Here is a 21103-nt window from a genome sequence, read left to right as displayed (position 1 = left end):
CTAGGACTTGAGACTTGAACTTGACTGAGAACTCGGGTCTTGGCCGGGACTAGGTACCTGCATCTTGACTTTGCTCTTGACCTGGAACTCGGACTCAAGCTCAGACTCAGACTTGACTAGACTTGACTCTTCTTGGACACAGGACACAGAGCCAGGACTCTTTTTGGACACAGGACACAGAGCCGGGACTCTTCTTGGACACAGGACACAGAGCCGGGACTCTTTTTGGACACAGGACACAGAGCCGGAACTCTTCTTGGACACAGGACACAGAGCCAGGACTCTTTTTGGACACAGGACACAGAGCCGGGACTCTTTTTGGACACAGGACACAGAGCCAGGACTCTTCTTGGACACAGGACACAGAGCCAGGACTCTTTTTGGACACAGGGCACAGAGCCAGGACTCTTCTTGGACACAGGACACAGAGCCGGGACTCTTCTTGGTATGAGTTTCTGATGCTGAGCTTCCAGATGTGGGTTTCAGACGCCAAGCTTCCTGGTGCGGGTTTCTTGACAGGGATGGTCCAGAAAAGGAATAGATGGACCCCTGAGCTATTTATGTTGCAAGCTCGAAATGAGGATCAGTTGCCTCAATTAAAGGACCCAATGGAACAAGGAAAAACAGAAACAACCAGAATACGGAATCCACGGACCAGACCGTGAACCGGAATGCGGACCTTACGGACCGTGACAGCTGCTTGTTCTCAATCAGTAACATGTGTGAATCAGGCAGAACAGATACAGACTCCAACAGTCAAAAACCTGCATGTTCCATCCAACCAAAGGATATCTCACAAATAACTTCTTATCTGGAAATGACCTCTAGTCCAGCAGATTACCTGAGGCATCATTATATTGACTTTAAAACACTGATCAAGCCAAGTGACTAACTCACAAAATGAAGAATCTCTTCATAAAATGGTAGCCTCCATCTCCTCCCTCCTGGCAAGAACAAAGGTAATTGGTCTGTCTGCTTCCAGTGCCCTTAATTCATTTGAACTCACTGCTTTGCTGACTGTAGTTCTTTCTGGCCAACAAACCCAATCAAAAGATAATAATAAAGACCAATACCCAATGCGCAAGAGAAAGAGGGAAAGAACACAAACCATGCAAACAAAAGAAGCGAGCATCAACATTCTGAATTGGGTTGAGTCCTCAGATCCAAACCCCACAGTAGGCCCAAAGCCTCAGTATATTATCAGGCACAGAGCACAGCAGCCTGGGCAATCTTCATAGCCTCAGCACCATGATGAGAGGAGTGAACATCGCAGAGAGTGAGTGAAATTGGCTCTCAACTCTGATCCCTAGATGCCTGGCCAGTGTGCAAACTGTCCAGACAGCTTAATGTACCTCGCATTAGGACCTGGAAACCACTGCTGCGAAGGGCTCCGGGCCAAGACCATGCCGCCCAACAGCTTGCTCCGGGCTCAGATTTTGCCACTCTCAAACTCTTAAAATCGGCTCGGCAGCCAGACTATCCAACCTCGCACCCAGGCCAGTTGTACAGGCATCAGAACTCCTCCGCCCAACTTCTCCTTTCTGAATGGCGGCTCACTCCGTTTGTGTCAATTCTGCAACACACCAGCACAGCTCATCCCCGAACTTGTTTCGCTTTCACTTGCCACTTCATTGCTAGTGGTGATAATTTACAACAATTTACTACAGAAAAGGTGTTGTTAGTAATGTTTTTAGTCAAATTTCTTGCCTTTTGAACTACCAGTGGAATGTCGCATACGCTCAGTAGTGCCATCTTAACCGGAAAGTTTGCAAACAATATGAAGAGAGGTGAAGGGGCAAATAGTTTTGAGGAAGTAGAGAAGCTGCAGAAGGACTGAGACAGATTAGGAGAATGGGCAAGGAAGTGGCAGATGGAATACAGTGTTAAGAAGTGTATGGTTGTGCACTTTGGTAGAAGAAGTAAAAGGGTAGACTATTTTCTAAATGGAGGAAATACTTGGAACTCCTTGTACAGGATTCCCTAAAGGAAAATTTGCAGGTTGAGTCTGTGGTGAGAAAGGCAAATGTGATGTTAGCATTCATTTTAAGAGGATTAGAATATAAAAGCAAGGAGGTAATGATGAAGCTTTATAAAGCACTGGTGAGGCCTCACTTAGAGTATTGTCAGCAGTTTGGGCCCCATATCTTAGAAAGGATGTGCTGAAACTGGAGAGGGTTCAAAGGAGGTTCACAAAATGATTCCAGGATTGAACGGCGTATCATATGAAGAGCATTTGATGGCTCTGGGCCTGTATTCACTGGAATTCAGAAGAATGAGGGGTGACCTAAGAAGGCAGAACGGAGTGGTGATGACACTAAATGGCGACTCCTTTGCTTGCATGTTCATAAACAGTTCCATTTCCATCTTTTTTCCCTTTCAGGGTTCTTTTGAAGACCCTGTCCTGGAGTTACACGCTGACTACAGTTCTTTGCGGGAATGGGATCCGCTGTCAGGGTTTCATAAGCAGCCGTTGTTGTTCGGCACACTGAGGGCTCGGCCTAAGAGTCTGGCTCAAATTTGGAAGCCTAGGATCTTGGGGCTCTGGAGATGGGCGGATTGAGAGTCGGTGTCATGACAGGACACCCATGTGTCGTTGGGGGTTTCGAAATATCTGCGGTTGAGTGCCTAGTTTTTAGGGTACAGAGCTAAAAAAAAGCGACGTGGTGGACGTAAACCATCGTAAACCAGCGAGTTGTTATGTCTCCCTGCTCGCTGGGAAAATGGAGACATCTCTTTCTCCTTTATTAAGGAGAGAGAGAACCTGTGGTATGTTGAGTACGAGGTGAAACGCAAAGCCTTTGGGATAACTGCAAGTCAGTGCCTTTGCTGTTGCCTTGTTCACGCTTGAGTGCTCAGTGGTGGGTGCCATGCTTTTTCTTGCCGGTGGGGGTTGTTTGCTGCTGCTTACACATGGGAGAGGGGAGTTGGGGGTTACTTTGGGGTTCTAACATTTGACTGTCATTCATTCTTTAGGACACTCCTCTGTTTTCATGATGGTTTGCGAAGAAAAAGCATTTCAGGATGTATATTGTATACATTCCTCTGACATTAAATGTACCTTTGAAACCATTGAAACTCATCGAAACCTATCTACCTACTGATAGAATTGGTGTGGAGAGGATGTTTCCTACAGTGGGACAGTCTAGGACCAGAGGACACAGCCTCAGAATAGAGGGGTGTCCTGTTAGATTAGAGATGAGAAATTACTTCAGCCAGAGAATGGTCAATCTGTGGAAATCATTGCTACGGGCAGCTGTGGAGGCCAAGACTTTATGTATATTTAAGGCAAATGTTGATAGATTCTAGACTGGTCAGGGCAGGAAGGGAAATGGGGAGAAGGCAGGAGATTGGGGCTGAGAGGAAGAATGGAGCGGTAGAGCAGACTCGATGAGTCAAATGGCCTAATTCTGCTTCTATATCTTATGATCTCATAACTAGGGAGAGGGCAGGACCACTCAGGATAAAGAGGGGAACATTTGTTTGGATCCTGAGAATGTGAGCAAAGTAATCAGAGTACTTTGCTTCAGTACTTACCAAGGAAAAGGGTATGGAGAACCAGAGCTGAGTGCATAAATACATTAGGGCATTTAGAGCTCAAGGAGGAGGAACTGTTGGGCCTCCTAATGAGTATAAAGTTGGATAAGTCCCAAGGACCCAATAGGATTTACCCCAATTTATTGAAGGAGGCAGGAGACGAGATTGCTGGCGCCTCATGTCCTCTGTAGTGCGGGTAAGGTCCTGCAGGACTGACGAGTGGCTAAGACTGTACCTCTATGTAAGAAGGGAAAATCCTGTGAACTATAGACCGGTGAGTCTCACGTCAGTTGCAGGACATTTGCTTAAGAATATTCTTAGAGATAGAATATATGAGCATTTGGAAACCCATGGCCTAATTATGGAGAGTCAGCATGCCTTTGTGAGGGGCAGGTCATATCTTACTAACTTCATTGAGTTTTTTCTTAAGGTGACAAGAGAGATTGATGAAGGCAGGGCAATGGACGTTGTCTACATTACTTAGTTAGGCATTTGACAAAGTGCCTCATGGGTGACTAATCCAGAAGATGAAGATGCAGTGAATTAGCTCTTTAGATTCAGAACTGGTTTGCATGTAGAAGATGGGAGAAGTTGAGGGGACTTATTTGAGCTGGAGGTCTGTGATTAGTGGAGTTCTACATGGATTCGACTAATGTAGATGGATGCGTTAGTAAGTAAGCAGATAATACCAAGATTGGTGGAGTTGTGGATGGTGTAGAATCCGGGCATAGAATAGAGCATGACAGATTTGTTGCAGATATGGGCAAAGAAATGGCAGATAGAGTTTAACCCAGATAAATGTGAGGTGATCCACCTTGGTAGGGCAAATGGAAGGAGACAGTACACAGTTATGGTCAAGATTCTTAACAGAGTTACTGATCAGAGAGATCCGTAGATCCAAGTTCAACGCTCCTTAAGGTCGATAAGGTGGTTAAGAAGGCTGATGGAATTATTTTATTAGTCGAGGCATTTTATTAGTGCTTAGGCCACATCGGGAGTATTGCAGACAGTTCTGGTTACAGCACTATAGGAAGGACATTGAGGTTTTGGAGGGGGTACAGAAGAGGTTTACCAGGAGGCTGTCTGGTTTAAAGGGCATGTGCTATTATGAGAGGCTGGATAAATTTGTGTCATTTTCTCTGGAGCTCAGGCTTAATTAAGGGAGATCTCATAGAAGTCTATAAGATTATGAGAGGCAAAGATAGTGTAGACCGGGACTATCTATTTCCCAGGGCTGAAATGTCTAATACCAGATGGCATTGAATGTGAGAGGGCATAGGTTCAAAGAAGATGTGAGGGGTAAGTTTTTTACTCACAGAGTGGTGGATGTCTGGAATGTGCTGCCTGGTGTGGTGGAAGAGACGAATATATTACAGGCTTTTAAAAGACATTTGGATGCGCATATGAACGTAAGGAAGATGGAGGGACATGAACATTGTGTAGGTAAGAGGAATTAGTGTTTGGGTATTTCTGAATTGCTTTTTAGTTGGTTCAGCACAATGCTGTGGGCCGAATGGCCTGCTCCTATGCTGTGCAGTTCTATATAAAACTTACTTCCCCGTATTCTTCGATCCAGCAATTCCTCCTGCCTCACCGAACTAGAAATGTATTGCTCCAGAAAATTATCCTGTACACTCTGTGCTTAGTGATATTAATCTTCTAGTTTATAACACAGGCTTTTATTTCTCCAAAGCAACCACTACATAGTTTTCACAAATATCTGTAATCTCTTTGAATGCTGTTCCTTCTGTCCTACTCATCCATCCATAGAAATACATGGCATAAGTAGGCCTTTTGGCCCATTGAGCTTGTGCTATCCATCAACCAATCATATCAACTAATTCTACTCTTGTTTTTTATTCTCAGCACTCCATCATCAATTCCCTCAGATTTCTACCATTCAGCTACACGTTAGGGTTAATATAACTTAACAACCTGCACACCTTGGGATGTAGGAGGAAGCCGGTGGGGGGTGGGGGAACCAGAGACCTTGGTGCCTCACCTACTCTTGGGGTTCTTGCAGGTAGAGTGATAAAAGACCAGTAGCCCATTCCTAGAATGAGAGGCTTGTTGAGAAGGAAGGGGGAAAGTTGGGCCTCCGGAGCTTAGAAATACAGATCGAAAGGTCTTTGGAAAGATAATGCTGGGAAGAGTTCAATCAATGGTGGAGTCTCTACCACAAAACCAAAATGAAGAGTTTCTTCCCTCCTTCCTCTAAAGTTGTGAATCTTGAGTTTTCTCTATGCCAGTGAGCTTCAAAGACAGAGTCATTCAGAACTCAGCTGTTTTCTTAGATTACAGGGCATTAAGATATAGCAAGTAAGTCAAGGAGAGTCTGAGATTGTCAGTTGACATCTTACTGTTCAATCTCACAGGTCTGCCTCTCCATCTCCTCTTGTTTTCTGATCAATATTACCTCAAAATATCCTGCAGCCGCTGCACTCGAGGAGCTGAAATATGATCTCACCACTTCTCATGAGGAAGTGGCTTGAATCTACTGAACAAGTAGTTCATTCCCATGGTAATGCAGAACTGGAAGTTCACCGTGTGTTTCTTAATACAAGTATAGAACTATAAGGAGAAATATACAATTTCCATCAGACCAGATTGACTTGCTTCTGTACCTTCTGTACTTACACAATTAAAGGCTTGATATGCTGTAACAGGTAGCTAGCCTCCTGACTCACCAAAATATCTCTGCACAGCCCAAGTCAGGAGTTTGATGGAATTCTTGCCTCTTTAATCCCAACAATATTCAGCCTATTTGTAGATTGCTGGGATTGTGCGTTAACAAGGAGTGAAGCTAAAGATCAGCAGATTCAGATTCTGAGGGATATGGGTGGGTGGCTAAATTGTTGAGATGGAAATCATGAAAGTATTGAATGCTGAGGTAAACATGGACCCAATATTTCCTCCTTCAGTTATAGTCTTATAAAAGGAACTAAAAATGGATCTAATTGTTGGATATTCCTGGGAAGAAAGTGGGGAAAAAAGGAACGATGGTGGAATTTGTGAATGAGAAGTGATAGGTATTATGACTTAATGGTTTCATTCAGTTCCACAATATTGGGGCAGCACAGTAGCATAGCAGTCATCATAATACTTTACAGTGCCAGCTGTAAGTTCAAGATTTGCTATCTGTAAGGAGTTTCGTGCATTCTCTCCACCGCACCACGGGTTTCCTTCAGTTTCCATTTCAAGTTAAGATTAGTAAATTATGAGCATGCTATGTTGGCACTGGAGATATGGCAACACTTGCAGCCTGCCTCCAGTCCAGTCTGAACACAAACAATGCATTTCACTGTATTTCCATTAAAGTGTGACGTTCACACCATCAGGCTGGAGGTTATCCAAACAGATTGGGGTGTCGCTGCTGCGTCATAGGAGGAGACCCTGGCCTGATACATTGGAATGGGAAGTCAAATTGAACAAACTCAATGAGTGAGCCTCCACAACTCCAAACTCAAGAATTCCAAAAGTTCACCACACAGTAGTTTTTTTTTTCCTAACTTTCTAAATCCCCACAGTAGGATCACCAGTGCAAGTGAAATTTTTATAGTTGGATTTCTCCATTATTGCAGTTATACATTATAAAGATCAATGTTGCCCTGATAAAATCTGTAGCCTATCTAATACAAATCCCTCCACAATCCAGAACTTTTGTATGAACAGCGGGATATCATATCCTGTGATGCATGTGACAGCATTGCGCAACATCTCAGACAGGCTCAGAAGAGTGGTTCAGAAGTGAAGACACTGCTGGAGAAAGGTTGCAACTCCTTGTCTGGAACCCAACGTTCTCTGGTGAGTTAATGGGGATGTGAAAGTGTACGTTTGGACTCCAACAGCAATGATGCCAGAAATTCATCTTCACTCAGAATTTCACTAAAATAATTTGTTTTTAAAGGTGTCCAGCAAACGTTCAAACACCTCCAGATTCTGCCCTTCCAGGGTGACTGGTGGAGATGCTGGGTTTGGTTGATGCGTGTGCGACACTCATGTTAAGAGTGAGTCAGCACATTGAAATGTCTGGTTACATTTTCCCAAAATATATTTGTTCAGCAAGAAGTCATGGATGGAAGATCCATCCCAGCTTCTCCAAGGCTCTCACAAGCCAGTCTTCTGATGCTTTAGATATCAAGACAAAACTGATAACTCGGAAAATAGAAAAGGCTTTCAAATTTGACAACGTCCCAGTGGTAGAACTGAAAGTCTGCTAACTTGAATAGTCGCATCTCTGGCCCCATTTCCATATTCAACTACTAAACTACTAATATGCACAATTGCCTAGGAAGTCCTTTTAATAAAAAGGCAAGAAAATCCAATCTAATCACTGCCTAGTAGGTTCACTCTGAGTTCTCCACAGAGTCTCAGAAGGAGAATTCAACAGCATTTTTCAGCAAACTGGACTCACCAACATTCAGATTGGGTTTCACAAGGACTTCACAAGCCAATACTGAGCTTGTCCAGAGAGCTGAATTCGAAACAATCTTCCATTGTAATGCCACAAGACATCGCAAAATGAGGCCATGCAGTCTGTTGGGTCTACTTTGACAATTTCCTGGCGTGACTGTGACTGGCAGGATGATCTCTCCTGGCTTGTGAATTGATGTAGTGGGGATTGGAAAAGCCAGCAAAGGAGTATCAGTAATTCCCAAACCTTCCCTGCGGTCTCCATACAGGAGCCTGCTGGTCAGAAGGATACTTGCTGCAGGATGGACAATGTTTAAATACATGTGGAACTGCCAAAGCTAATGAAGCAGTCTGTGCAGGAGATCTCCACAATCTATAAAATGCAATTCAGTTACGCACCCTGGCTACTCTGACAGTGCCACCCAAACCTGCATCTCCACTGACCTAGGCCAAGGTGCCTGAGAACGTCTGGCTTGGAAATACTGCCAGTCCTTCATTGTTAGTGTCTTTGAACACCCTGCCCAACTACATTGTGGGAGTACTGACCTAAAATAAAACCAGCCATGATCAAATAGACTTGATTGGCTGAATGACCTAATTCTGTTCTGGTCTTACGGTCTTGCCAGAGGAACGTTAGCACTTAAAAGAAGGGACAAGCAGTAAGTGTTAACCTTGCATCCACTCCCTGATTACAGAAAATATTTGTGCAACAGAGTGAAATGACTGTTAAAATTGAGAAGAAATCAAAAGTAGGTAGGAAGTCTCAAAGTGAAGTCTGGGCCCAGAGTGAATTGTTAGGCAGCATGTTCTAGGCCCTGAGCCTTTTGCTGCAGTGGTACCTGGGTCCTAATGTGAGGTATGATCTGCTGGCCCAGGTAAACTGGAAAGACAGGGTGTCAGAATTGGAGGGAGAGCCAATTTTGCTCATTCTTCTGTGATGTTCACTCCTCTCTCCATGGCGCTGAGGATATGAGACTGCCCTGGCTGCTGTGTTTCATGAAGATTTGTCCCGCTAATATGATGAACTGAGACTGAGGCTTTGGGCCTAGTCCGGGCTGCTCCAAGGATTTGGATCTAAGGACTCAACTTGATTCGAAATGTTCTTGCTCGCTCCTATTGTTTGCATGAATTGTTTTTTTTTCCTTTCTCTATGCATCGGGTGTTGGTCTTTTTTTTAATTGGGTTATTTCAGGTATTTTGCTTTGTGCCTGTTTGTAACCAGACAAATCTCGAGGTTGTATAATTTTTACATTCTTTGATAATAAATGTACTTTGAAACTTCTTTATAGGAAGGATGTGGACCTTTGGAGAGCGGAGAGGGTGCAGAAAGGATTTACCAGGATGATGCCTGGACCAGAGGAAATGTCATATGAGGATAGGTTGGGTGAGCTAGGGTTTTTCTCTTTGGAGTGAAGGAGGATGAGAGGTGACTTGCTAGAGGTGTGGAAGATGGTGAGAGGTACACATCAAGTGTATTGCAAGAGACTTTTTCCTAGGGTGTAAAAAGCTAATACAAGGAGGCATAATTTTAAGCAGATTAGAGGAAAATATAGGAGAGGTAACATCTATATTTTTTTACACAGAGAGTGGTGAGTGCATGGATTGCTCTGCCAGAAATACTGGCAGTGGCAAGTACATTAGGGGCATTTAAGAAACTCAGGTAAGGAGCCATTTGGGATGTCAGAGCAGATGCGGGTTCGGAGATGCAGACCTGGCTGCAGAGCATTTTACTGCCTGCTACTCCAAGGCATCGAAGTTGGTGCGCAAAGGTGGCATGCGGTATAACGGTAGGAGATTGTCTCGGATATTTCACTCTCTATTGAGCAATGATAATGTAGGCTGCCACAGCCTTTTACCCTTGTCTGGTGGCGTGACAGGCGACATGGGAGCTGTGCAGCCTCCATGTAGTGAGGACTAAGCCTCAATGATCAGGCTTGCCTGCTGCTGCTGGACCAGGTGAGAAGACGTGTGAGTGTTGTAGTGTGGCATCCGAGCTTGGCTGGGGACTGGCCTCTCCCGTTAGTGCCACTCTCCTGTGTTCGAGCAATGGAGTAACAGGCTGGACTCCGTGCGTTTGTGGACTGCTGGGAGACTGTACCATCTGAGTCTTGGGCTATCTATATTATCTTTAATGAATATGCTTTTTTGCTTGCTATTTTGTGTGTTTGCACCTTGGCCTCAGAGGAACATTGTCTCATTCAGATGTATCTATGTTTGTTTGAATGATAACTAGAGATGATTTGATTTGATTTTGATTAGGACCTCTAGATAGGCACATGAATGATAAAAAAATGATTATGTCGGAGGTAAAGGTTAGATTGATCTTAGAGTAGGTTAAAAGATCGGCACAACAATGTGGGCTGAAGTGTTCTATGTAATACTTCCCCATGCTCATCTGTAACTGTCTCATTTTGCTTTCTGGTAGTTGGTGTACACTGTACTGATGGTAAGAACAATGTACAGCAGAATTTGTTACTTCTACCTGGATGGAACTGATTTTCTTTGTTTGCTTTGGTCTTCTCAGTGTGAAAACTTCGTTCAATCTTACAAAAAAGAGCTTAGCAAATTGCTTCAAAAGTCCCAGGAGGAAAAGGACATTTGTCGGGTAAGTTTAAATGATATCCTTCAGGTATTCTCCACGTTTGCAAAGAGGGATATTTTGTAATTACTGTTCAGATATTTCTTTATGGAAATGTTTAGTTGAAATAATGACTGCTTGCATTCACCATTATGAATCGTGAGACTGGTAGGTGATAATATGGAGGGAGCACAGGGGTCTTTGCTGCATGACAAGTTATGTGAGCTGCTGATCCTGTCTGCTGTGGCTCACACTAATTTGGGCTGTTTAAAATATCGCAGATAGTTAATGTTATTATTCCACGAGGATGTATCCCCCTTATTTTACAAAATGCCTTTGGAATTACAAATGGGCATGATTGATCCATTTGGAAAGCTAAAAAATCTGCAGATACTGGATCTCTGCACAACTGCAAAACGTTAGAAAAGCTCAGCAGGAGGAGAGGTAATATCTGGGGTCAGTGACCTTTAATCAGAAATGGGTAACTATTGTGGCTGAAGTTGGAGAGAACAAAGAACTACTGTAATAGTGGGAGCCAAGTGAGTCATGCAAGTAGTTAATAGGCTGAATTTCATGAAGCGAGTCCACAGCCACGAAGACGGTCGCGGCTTATCCAGGAGCCCATTAGTTGCAGGCCACTGCCTCAGTTCGGCACAGAGATGAGTAAGCTTCATAGAGCAGCGAGCTGAACACCAGCCCATAGGTTGCCTCCCGCCCCAACACCCTCACCATTTCAATTCAGCCCGGCGCTAAAATTGGCCAAACTTCAGTCTTTCCTCACTCTTGAATCGGGTCCCAGTCACTTCAGTACACTCTCAGGCCCAGAGCATGCTGCCTTAAGCTGGCCCATACCTGACCTTTTCAATTCTGCCTGGCACTTAAATCGGTTAGACCTCGGCTTGTTCCTCATTCTCGGGCCAAGGCCCTGCTGACTCAACTCTGCCTTGCCTATGTTCTGCTTTTTCAAATCAGCTCCAAGTCCGTCCAAGTATTGGCTCATTCCCTGCCTTTGGGCCTGGGTCCCCCTGTCTCAATTCAGCCCATACATGCCATGCTGCAACTGTCCAGCAGCTTCGAGAATTCAGTTCACACCTCAAAAATGCCCAGTTGTACAGGCAGTTCAAAAGCTCAGCTCTGAAACCTAAGTTATAAGCTATTGATTGCAGTGATCATTTGAGAAAAAGTGTAGTTAATAATATAGTTAACAGTGTAGTTAATAAAATGTAGTTAATAGTTGTGTTTGATGTCAGCAAATTGTTGCTGTACTTCACCAACGCCATCTTAAACTGGAACACGGCTACCTCAACTGCATCTCCTCCCATCTTGCTTCCCTCTGATGGCTCCATTCACCTGTTCTTAACCAAGGAAACTTACCCACCCGTGCTTCCATATCCACAGCTTCCTTCCCCTAGGGTCAACTACATCTGTTCCATTTCCTCCTTTTGTGCTTTTACACCCTCTCCCCTCCCCACACCAAAAATGGTTTCCCTGTCCACTTTGCAATGGTTTCCTGGTAATTTCCATTACCTCGGATGTCATGTTATCAAGAGACATCACCTTCCCATCCAGCATTCCAAAGGGATCATTCCTAACATAGTGGTTTATTCATCCACCTCCTGTCCTATTCACACCATTTTCCCTACAGCTGCAGGAAAAGTAACCCCTATCCATCTACTTCCTTCCTCACCAAAGGCCCCAGACATTCCATCCACAAGGGAGTGATTCCCATTTCCTTCCCCCAGACTTTGCTCATTGGGTGCTCACATTGTGGTTTCCTGTATATTGAAGAAAGCAAAGATGAATTGGTTGACCACTTCAGAGAACACGTCTGAGACGTCTGTAAGGACATCCTGAATTTCTGGCTGATTATTGCTTTAATTCTCCATCCTGCTCCAACTCTGAACTCTCTGACTTTGCCTTCATTTCTCCAATGTAACCCAACATAATCTTGGGGAAAAGAACCTTATTTTCCCATAGCTGTGCTACAGTCATCAGGGCTGAATATTGAATTCAACAATTTCAGGTAGCCAGCCAATATAGTTTGTGTCAAGACTGGCCAGTTGTGATGCGGCTTCATCAAATATAACATTTAATTCAAATTTCAAAGTAAGTGTATTATCATTGTGCAAATGTTAGAATGTACTCGCAAACACGAGAAGGGCTGCAAATGCTAAAAATTCAAAGCAACACACACAAAGTGCTGGAGGAACTCAGCAGGTCAGGCAGCACCTATGGAAAAGAATAAAGAGTCGATGTTTACTCTTTTCCATAGATGCTGAATTCCTCCAGCATTTTGTGAGTATTACCTTGATTCATTTTCTGACAGGCATTTACAGAAAAAAAAAGACATAATCAAATTTTACAAAAAGCTATCCATAAACAAAGGCCAGCTATAAACCAATAAGTAAAAGAAGATAAACTATGCAAATAAAATTATAAAGAGCCCTTGAAAGTTATAGAATCAGTTAGGAGCAGTAGAGAATTTCTCACATTGATTTCTATCTTATGTCTAGATGGCCCATTATAGGAAGGATGTAGAAGCTTCAGAGAGGGTACAGAGATTTACCAAGACATTGCCCAGATTAGAGAGCAGGCCTTATGAGAATATGTTGAGCTAGCTGGGGATTTTCTCTTTGGAGAGGAGGATGAGAGGTGAAATGATAAGATGCATAGATTTAGTGGACAACCAGACTTTCCGAGGTGGTGGTGGGGGGGGTAGTTGGGAATAAGCTAATATAAAGGAATCAGAATCAGGTTTTTTACCAACAGCATGTGTCATGAAATTTGTTAACTTAGCAGCGGCTGTTCAATGCAATACATAATGTAGAAGAAGAAAAATAATAATAATACTTAATATAAAGTAAATCAATTATGGTATACATATATTGAATAGATTAAAAATTGTGCAAAAACAGAAATAGTATTTATTTTTAAAAGTAAGGTAGTGTTCATAGGTTCAATGTCCATTTAGGGATCGGATGGCAGAGGGGAAGAAGCTGTTCCTGAATCACTGAGTGTTTGCCTTCAGGCTTCTATCTCTCCTACCTGATAGTAACAGTGAGAAAAGGGCACGCCCTGGCTACTGGAAGACCTTAATAATGGACGCTGCCTTTCTGAGACACCGTTCCTTGAAGATGCCCTGGGTGCTTTGTAGGCTGGTACCCAAAATATAGCTGACTAAATTTACATCCCTCTGCAGCTTCTTTTGGTCCTGTGCTGTAGCCCCCCCCCCCACCCCACCCCCCATACCAGACAGTGATGCAGCCAGTCAGAATGTTCTCCACGGTACATCTGTAGAAGTTTTTGAGTGCATTTGTTGATGTACTAAATCTCTTCAGACTTCTAATGAAGTATAGTTGCTGTCTTGCCTTCTTTATAACTGCATCGATATGTCGGGACCACGTTAGATCCTCAGGAATCTTGACACCCAAGAACTTGAAACTGCTCAGTCTCTCCACTTCTGATCCCTCTATGAGGATTAGTCTGTGTTCCTTCATCTTACACTTCCTGAAGTCCACAATCGGCTCTTTTGTCTTACTGACGTTGAGTGCCAGGTTGTTGCTGTGATACCACTCCACTGGTTGGCATATCTCCATCCTGTACACCCTCTCGTCACCACCTGAGATTCTACCAACAATGGGTGTATTTATATTATTATATTATATTATTTATATAAATTCAGCAAATTTATAGATGGTATTTGAGCTATGCCTAGCCACACAGTCATGTGTATATAAAGAATAGAGCAGTGGGCTAAGCACACACCAGAGGCCCAGGTTCTGTAACTTCTCAATCAAGATTGTGGGAATGATGGTATTAAATGCTGAGCTGTAGTCAATGAACAGCACACTGACATAGGTAGTTGTGTTGTCCAGGTGGTCTAAAGCCGTGTGCAGAGCCATTGAGATTGCATCTGCCATTGACCTATTGTGGCAATAGGCAAGTTGCAGTGGGTCCAGGTCCTTGCTGAGGCAGGAGTTCAGTCCAGTCATAACCAACCTCTCAAAAGTATTTCATCACTGTATATGTGAGTGCTACTGGGTGATAGTCATTAAGGCCGCTCACATTATTCTTCTTAAGCACTGGTAAAATTGTTTCCTTTTGAAGCAAGTGGGAACTTCTGCCCAGAGCAGTGAGAGGTTTAACTTTAAGGTTTAAGGAGGAAAGTATAGGAGGTGAATTATTTTAACAATATTGAGTGCATGGAACACAATGCCTGGGGTTCTGCTAGAAGCAGATTCATTTGGGACATTTAAGATGGATGATGGAAAAATTGAATGCTGTATGGGGAAGGAATGGTTAGATTGATTTTGTCATAAGTAAAAGGGTCAGCACAACATGATAAGCCGAAGGACCTGTACTGTTTTAAGTTCCAATGTTCCAAATCTTATTGTCCCAGCACATACTTTTGTCTGCCATTCCCTTTATTTACCTCAGTTCACATCTACAAACAGGTGAGCGACAATCAACAAACTGTGTCCACGGTCATTCTGCTCTCTACCCTTTGTTCTCTCAGTAGGTTCAATAGGTACATTTATGTCAGAGAAATGTATTCAATATACATCCTGAAATTCTTCTTCTTTGCGAACGTCCACGAAAACAGAGGAGTTCCTCAAAGAATGAATGACTGTTAAATATTAGAACCCCAAACGCCCCTGAGCCCAACACCAAGCACTCAAGCATGCAGCAAAGCATCAATAAAGACACAGACTTGCAGTACCCCAAAGACAACTCATTTGCCTGGTAATTTGATCTCTCTCTCTCTCTCCCTAATAAGAGAAAAAGACAGGCTCACCTTTCAGGCCATGTCCTTGAGATATTGAAAAGCAGCCAGTTTTAAGCCCTGAGAGCGGGTCCCATTCCCACAGAGAACCAAAGTCAGAGAGTAACTCCGGGCCAGAGTCTTCAGAAGAACCTTGAAAAGGGAAAAGAGAGATATCAAAGATATAAATGTTTCTGAAGATGCAAACAGAGGAGTCGCCACTTAGCGCCATCTTGACTTCACTCCATTATTTTCCCAGTTGTTCTCTAATTAAATTACACTTGCTTCCAAACCTTTACTAGTTTCGGCGAAAAGTAATTTTAATCAACCTGAAGTGATAGTTTTGTTTATTTCTTCAGCTGCTGAATATTTCCAGCATGATCTTTTGGAGTTGTACAAACCCATAATGGTTCAAAATAATTTTAACTAGTGTAATGTTGCACATTTAGAACCATAGAATACTACAGCACAGTACAGGCCCTTCAGCCCTCCATGTTGTGCCAACCCATATAATCCTTTAAAAAAAGTACTAAACCCACACTACCCCATAACCCTCTAATTTTCTTTTATCCATGTGCCTGTCCAAGAGGCTCTTAAATACCCCTCACACAAGATGCTGGTGGAACTCAGCAGGCCAGGCAGCATCTATAAGGAGAAGCACTGTTGACGTTTCAGGCCGAGACCCTTCGTCAGGACTAGGGTCTCGGCCCGAAATGTCGACAGTGCTTCTTCTTATAGATGCTGTCTGGCCTGCTGTGTTCCACCAGAATTTTGTGTGTGTTGTTGTTTGAATTTCCAGCATCTGCAGATTCCCTGCTCTTTAAATACCCCTAATGTTTTAGCCTCCACCACCATCCCTGGCAAGTCATTCCAGGCACTCAGAACCCTCTGTGTAAAAAAAACTTATCCCTGAAGTCTCCCCTAAACTTCCCTCCCTTAATTTTGTACATATGCCCTCTGGTGTTTGCTATTGGTGCCCTGGGAAACAGGTACTGACTATCCACCCTATCTATGCCTCTGATTTACTGATAGGAACTGGACCTCTGTGTAAGGAAACAGACTGAACGACTGCTTGGAGAGAATGAATGTACTTGGGGACCAGCACAGTGGTGTAAGGACCGAAAAACAGCTGACAAGTGTCATGTAAGTAAACGTCATTTTTTGATGTGATACAGGAATAGTCTTAGCAGCCAGAGATACAAAAGAAGACAGTGGGTGACAAACAGATCTGATTGTTTATTTTTCCTCCTGGAGTATTGCACTGAACCAACAAAACTGGGATCCGAGAGCCTGCCTTTCACACTGTGGTCGCATCCAACTTAAAGACCTTAATATAATTTATACCAATATCAGGGGGGCTGCACTAGAGCCACCATGACTACAACAGGAACAAGGTATTCTGCAACGGTTATTTAGTGATAAAGCACAGAGTAGGCCCTTCCAGGCAGCGGCCCCGCAACCACACGATCCCAATTAACCCTAACCTAGTTACAGGACAATTTTTGAATGACCAATTAACCTACCTGCTATGTCTTTGGAATGTGGGAGGAAACCGGAGCAACGAGGGAAACCCCACATATTTCATGGGGAGGACATACAGAGACAGGACAGCTCTGGAAATGAACTTTGGAATGCATCGAGCTGTAATAGTGTCATGCTTACCACTATACTATCGTGACATCAGATAGATAATGTATTATTTACTCTTTTCCAATGAAGCCCAATGCAATCTCAGGGAACAGAACCTCATTCTTCCACAAGTGTGTTACAGCTATCAGGAACAAAGATCAAGGAACGACTGCGCAGGCGCATGGATGCCAGTGAGTTAGACCAGCAGGAACAGTTTTAAAATAAGACAGCTTTATAGAGCGGGAGACAGAGTAGAGGGAGTCAGAACAGGAGGGCTTTGGCATTAATGGGGCTTCAGCGATAACAGGTTGAGGCAAGGTAAGTTACTTGTGAAGAATAGGAATAGAAAGTATGTCTGTGAGGCCGGTGTTCTGTACTGGGATGTGTTCAGATGTGGGATGTCCGGGAGACTGCCAGCATCCTGGACGGCAAGACCTGTGCCAGGTGCGTCGAGCAGCAGCTCCTTAGGGACCGTGTTAGGGAACTGGAGATGCAGCTCCATGACCTTCGTCTGATCAGGGAAAGTGAGGAGGTAATAGGAGCTATGGGCAAGTAGTCACACCGGGGCCTTAGGAAACCGATATGAGGGTAACAGTCAGGAGAGGGAAGGGCAAGAGTCATATACTAGAGAGTACCCCTGTGGCTGTCCCCCTTTACAATAAGTACTCCTGGACTTCCCACATCTGACCTGGGGGAAGCAGCAGTGGCTGAGACTCTGGCACAGAGTCTGGCCCTGTGGCTCAGAAAGGTAGGGAAAGGAAGATTATGGCAGAAGTGATAGGGGACTCTATAGTTAGGGGGTCAGTCAGGCAATTCTGTGGACGCAGGAAAGAAACACGGATGGTAGATTGCCTCCCAGGTGCCAAGGTCCAGGATGTTTCTGATCATGTCCACGATATCCTGAAGTGGGAAGGTGAACAGCCAGAGATCGTGGTACATGTTGGTACCAACAACATAGGTAGGAAAAGGGAGGAGATCCTGAAAACAGACTACAGGGAGTTAGGAAGGAAGTTGAGAAGCAGGACCTCAAAGGTAGTAATTTTGGGATTATTGCCTGTGCCATGTGACAGTGAGTATAGGAATAGACTGAAGTGGAGGATAAATGCGTGGCTCAGGGATTGGAGAAGGGGGCAGGGATTCAGATTTTTTGATCATTGGAACCTCTTTTGGGGCAGGCGTGACCTGTACAGAAAGGACAAGTTGCACTTGAATCTGAGGGGGCTAATATCCTGGCAGGGAGGATTGCTTAAGCTATTGGGGAGAGTTTAAACTAGAATCGCTGGGGGGTGGGAACAGAACTGAAGAGATGGAGGAAGGGGTGGTTTGCTCACAAATAGAGAAAGCTTGTAGACAGTGTGAGAGGGAGGATAGGCAGGTGATAGAGAAGGGATTCGCTCAGACTGATGGTTTGAGATGTGTCTATTTTAATGCAAGGAGTATCATGGACAAAGCGGATGAGCTTAGAGCATGGATCAATACTTGGAGCTGTGATGTTGTGGCCATTACCGAGACTTGGATGGCTCAGGGGCAGGAATGGCTACTTAAGAGTTCAAGGCTTTAGATGTTTCAGAAAGGACAGGGAGGAAGGCAAAAGAGGTGAGGGCAGGGTATTGTTGATCAGAGATAGTGTTACGGTGGCAGAAAAGGAGGAAGTCATGGAGGGATTGTCTACAGAGTCTCTATGGGTGGAAGTTAGGGACAGGAAGGGGTCAATATCTCCACTGGGTGTTTTTTTATAGACCACCCAATAGTAACAGGGACATCAAGGAGCAGATAGGGAGACAGATTTTGGAAAGATGCAATAATAACCAGGTTGTCATGGTAGGAGATTTTAATTTCCCCAGTATTGATTGGCATTTCCCTAGAGCAAGGGGTTTAGATGGGGTGGAGTTTGTTAGGTGTGTTTAGGAAGGTTTTCTGACACAATATGTAGATAAGCCTACAAGAGGAGAGGTTGTACTTGATCTCCTTTACCATAGCATTGGAGAGGAACAGGAACAGACAGGTTTAATTGGAGTAAGGGAAAATATGAAGCTATTTGGCAGGAACTTGGAAACCTAAATTGGGAACAAATTTTCTCAGAGAAATGTACGGCAAAAATGTGGCAAATGTTCGGGGGATATTTGTGTGGTGTTCTGCATTGGTACATTCCAATGAGACTGGGAAAGGATGGTGAGGCACAGGAACCATGGTGTACAAAGGCTGCTGAAAATCTAGTCAAGAAGAAAAGAAAAGCTTATGAAAGGTTCAAGAAACTAGGTAATGATATGAATCTAGAAGATTATAAGGCTAGCAGGAAGGAGTTTAAGAATGGAATTAGGAGGGCCAGAAGGGGCCATGAGAAGGCCTTGGCAGACAGGATTAAGGAAAACCCCAAGGCATACTACAAGTATGTGAAGAGCAAGAGGATAAGTTGTGAGAAAATAGGCCCAATCAAGTGTGACAGTGGAAAAGTGTGTATGGAGCCAGAGGAAATTGTGGAGGTACTTAATGAATATTTTGCTTCAGTATTCACTACAGAAAAGGATCTTGGTGATTGTAGGGATGACTTACAGTGGAATGAAAAGGTTGAGCTTATAGACATTAAGAAAAAGGATGTGCTGGAGCTTTTGGAAAGCATCAAGTTGGATAAGTCACTGTGATCCTTCCTTGGGTAGGGAAACTGAACCTGTATGTAATTCAAATGCAGTCTCACCAGGGATCTAAATAATTAGAGGAAGACATCTCTATACTTGTACTCTGACTTTTTTTTCGCTGTGGGCTAAAGTAACATTTATCTTAATTACTCGGTATGCCCTCACGTTAACTTCTTGTGTTCTTTCACAAAAGAAAAGTTAGGAGGGGTAGTAGGACACTCCATTTCTCAAGCCTGCCCCACCGTTCACTATGATATATGCCCGCCTCAACTCCTTTTCTGTGCCATTTTCTTGATCTTTCAGATACACCTTGCAGTTATCTCTCTACTTAAAAAAACACATTTCCATATGCAGCCAAAATGGTGACAAGACACAGTAGCATAGCAGTTATCCTAATGCTACTACAGTGCCAGTGACCCAGATTCAATTTCACCATTGTCTACAAGGAGCTTGTACATTCTCTTCATGACTGCGTGAGTTTACTCCAGGTGTTCTGGTTTCCCCACATTCCAAAGACCTGCTGGTTACTAGATTAATTGGGCGTATGGGTGCAATTGGACAGCATGGGCTCATTGGGCTGGAAGGGTCTGCTACCATGCCGTATCACTAAATAAAATTAACAAACATAGAAACGTAGAAAACCTACAGCAGAATAAAGACCCTTCGGCCCACAATGCTGTGCTGAACATGTACTTAATTCAGAAATTACCTAGGGTTACCCATAACAGGTTATAATCAATCTAGAGGAACTTAAGAAAAATGTAAGCAATTTTAAAGATCAGGTGCTTGTAAAATGAAAGAGTATTGTGAATTTGATAATACAAAAATATCTTATTTCTATTTGGATTTTTTTTTAGGCTGTTGATTACTGTAAGAAACACCGCTGGAAACAGGGCTAATTTCATATCACTGGTGGAAGGCAACAGAAATTGAATACTTAAAAAAATGCAAAGGCTCTTCCTTTAGTACCAGTTAAATGATGATTCTGCTTGTGTGTTTGCATGTTTCCTTTAAGCAATTTTGTGTTGCTGTAGCTTGTGCATTCAATGCAATCTCTTTTATTGTGAGATGTTACAGAGACGAGATTATTGGTAATCCTTTACTTCCATCGAATCAACATTGCCAGATGCTATATACGCAGAGTTTCAATGACAAATATTGATTGGGGTTTTGATTTCATCAACTGTAAAAATTCAGCAGACTAAAGTGCTTTAAAATCATGTTCTGTTTCTTAAATAAGCTTTTAGAGTTGTGGTTCATTCTCGTACCCTTCAATATCTGGCTGCTGAACCTGCCTCAAGTAGTCAGTCATACAAGGCTCAACACTTCCCTGCTGTAGAAGGCATCATAAACAAATCAACTTGAGAACACAGCCTTTCCTACCCAAACAAAACATGACACCACAGCAGATATATCAACACTGCCCTGTGGTCAGCCCTTCCATCATTTGAGGTTCCTATATGCAAACATTTTCCTCAAAGTGGAGTCCAGTGACCCAGAGGGACAAAATTGGTACTCTGGAAGATCACAATGGTAATCCATGTGTGGAGC

General features: G+C 43.5%; 1 long non-coding RNA gene across 1 annotated transcript; it reads left to right on the top strand.

The window, feature by feature from the left end:
• The first annotated feature begins 433 nt into the window (after positions 1–433).
• On the top strand, positions 434–20897 carry LOC132391265 (uncharacterized). Its single transcript, XR_009511152.1, has 4 exons — positions 434–7338; positions 10472–10552; positions 16320–16430; positions 20410–20897. It is a non-coding gene; the product is annotated as an uncharacterized LOC132391265 (long non-coding RNA).
• Positions 20898–21103: the final 206 nt, after the last annotated feature.

This window comes from Hypanus sabinus, chromosome 1 (assembly GCF_030144855.1).
Source record: "Hypanus sabinus isolate sHypSab1 chromosome 1, sHypSab1.hap1, whole genome shotgun sequence".
In the NCBI taxonomy this organism is placed as follows: Eukaryota; Metazoa; Chordata; class Chondrichthyes; order Myliobatiformes; family Dasyatidae; genus Hypanus; species Hypanus sabinus.
Note: the sequence above shows the minus strand (reverse complement) of the source record. Positions and strands in the feature narration are given on the sequence as shown.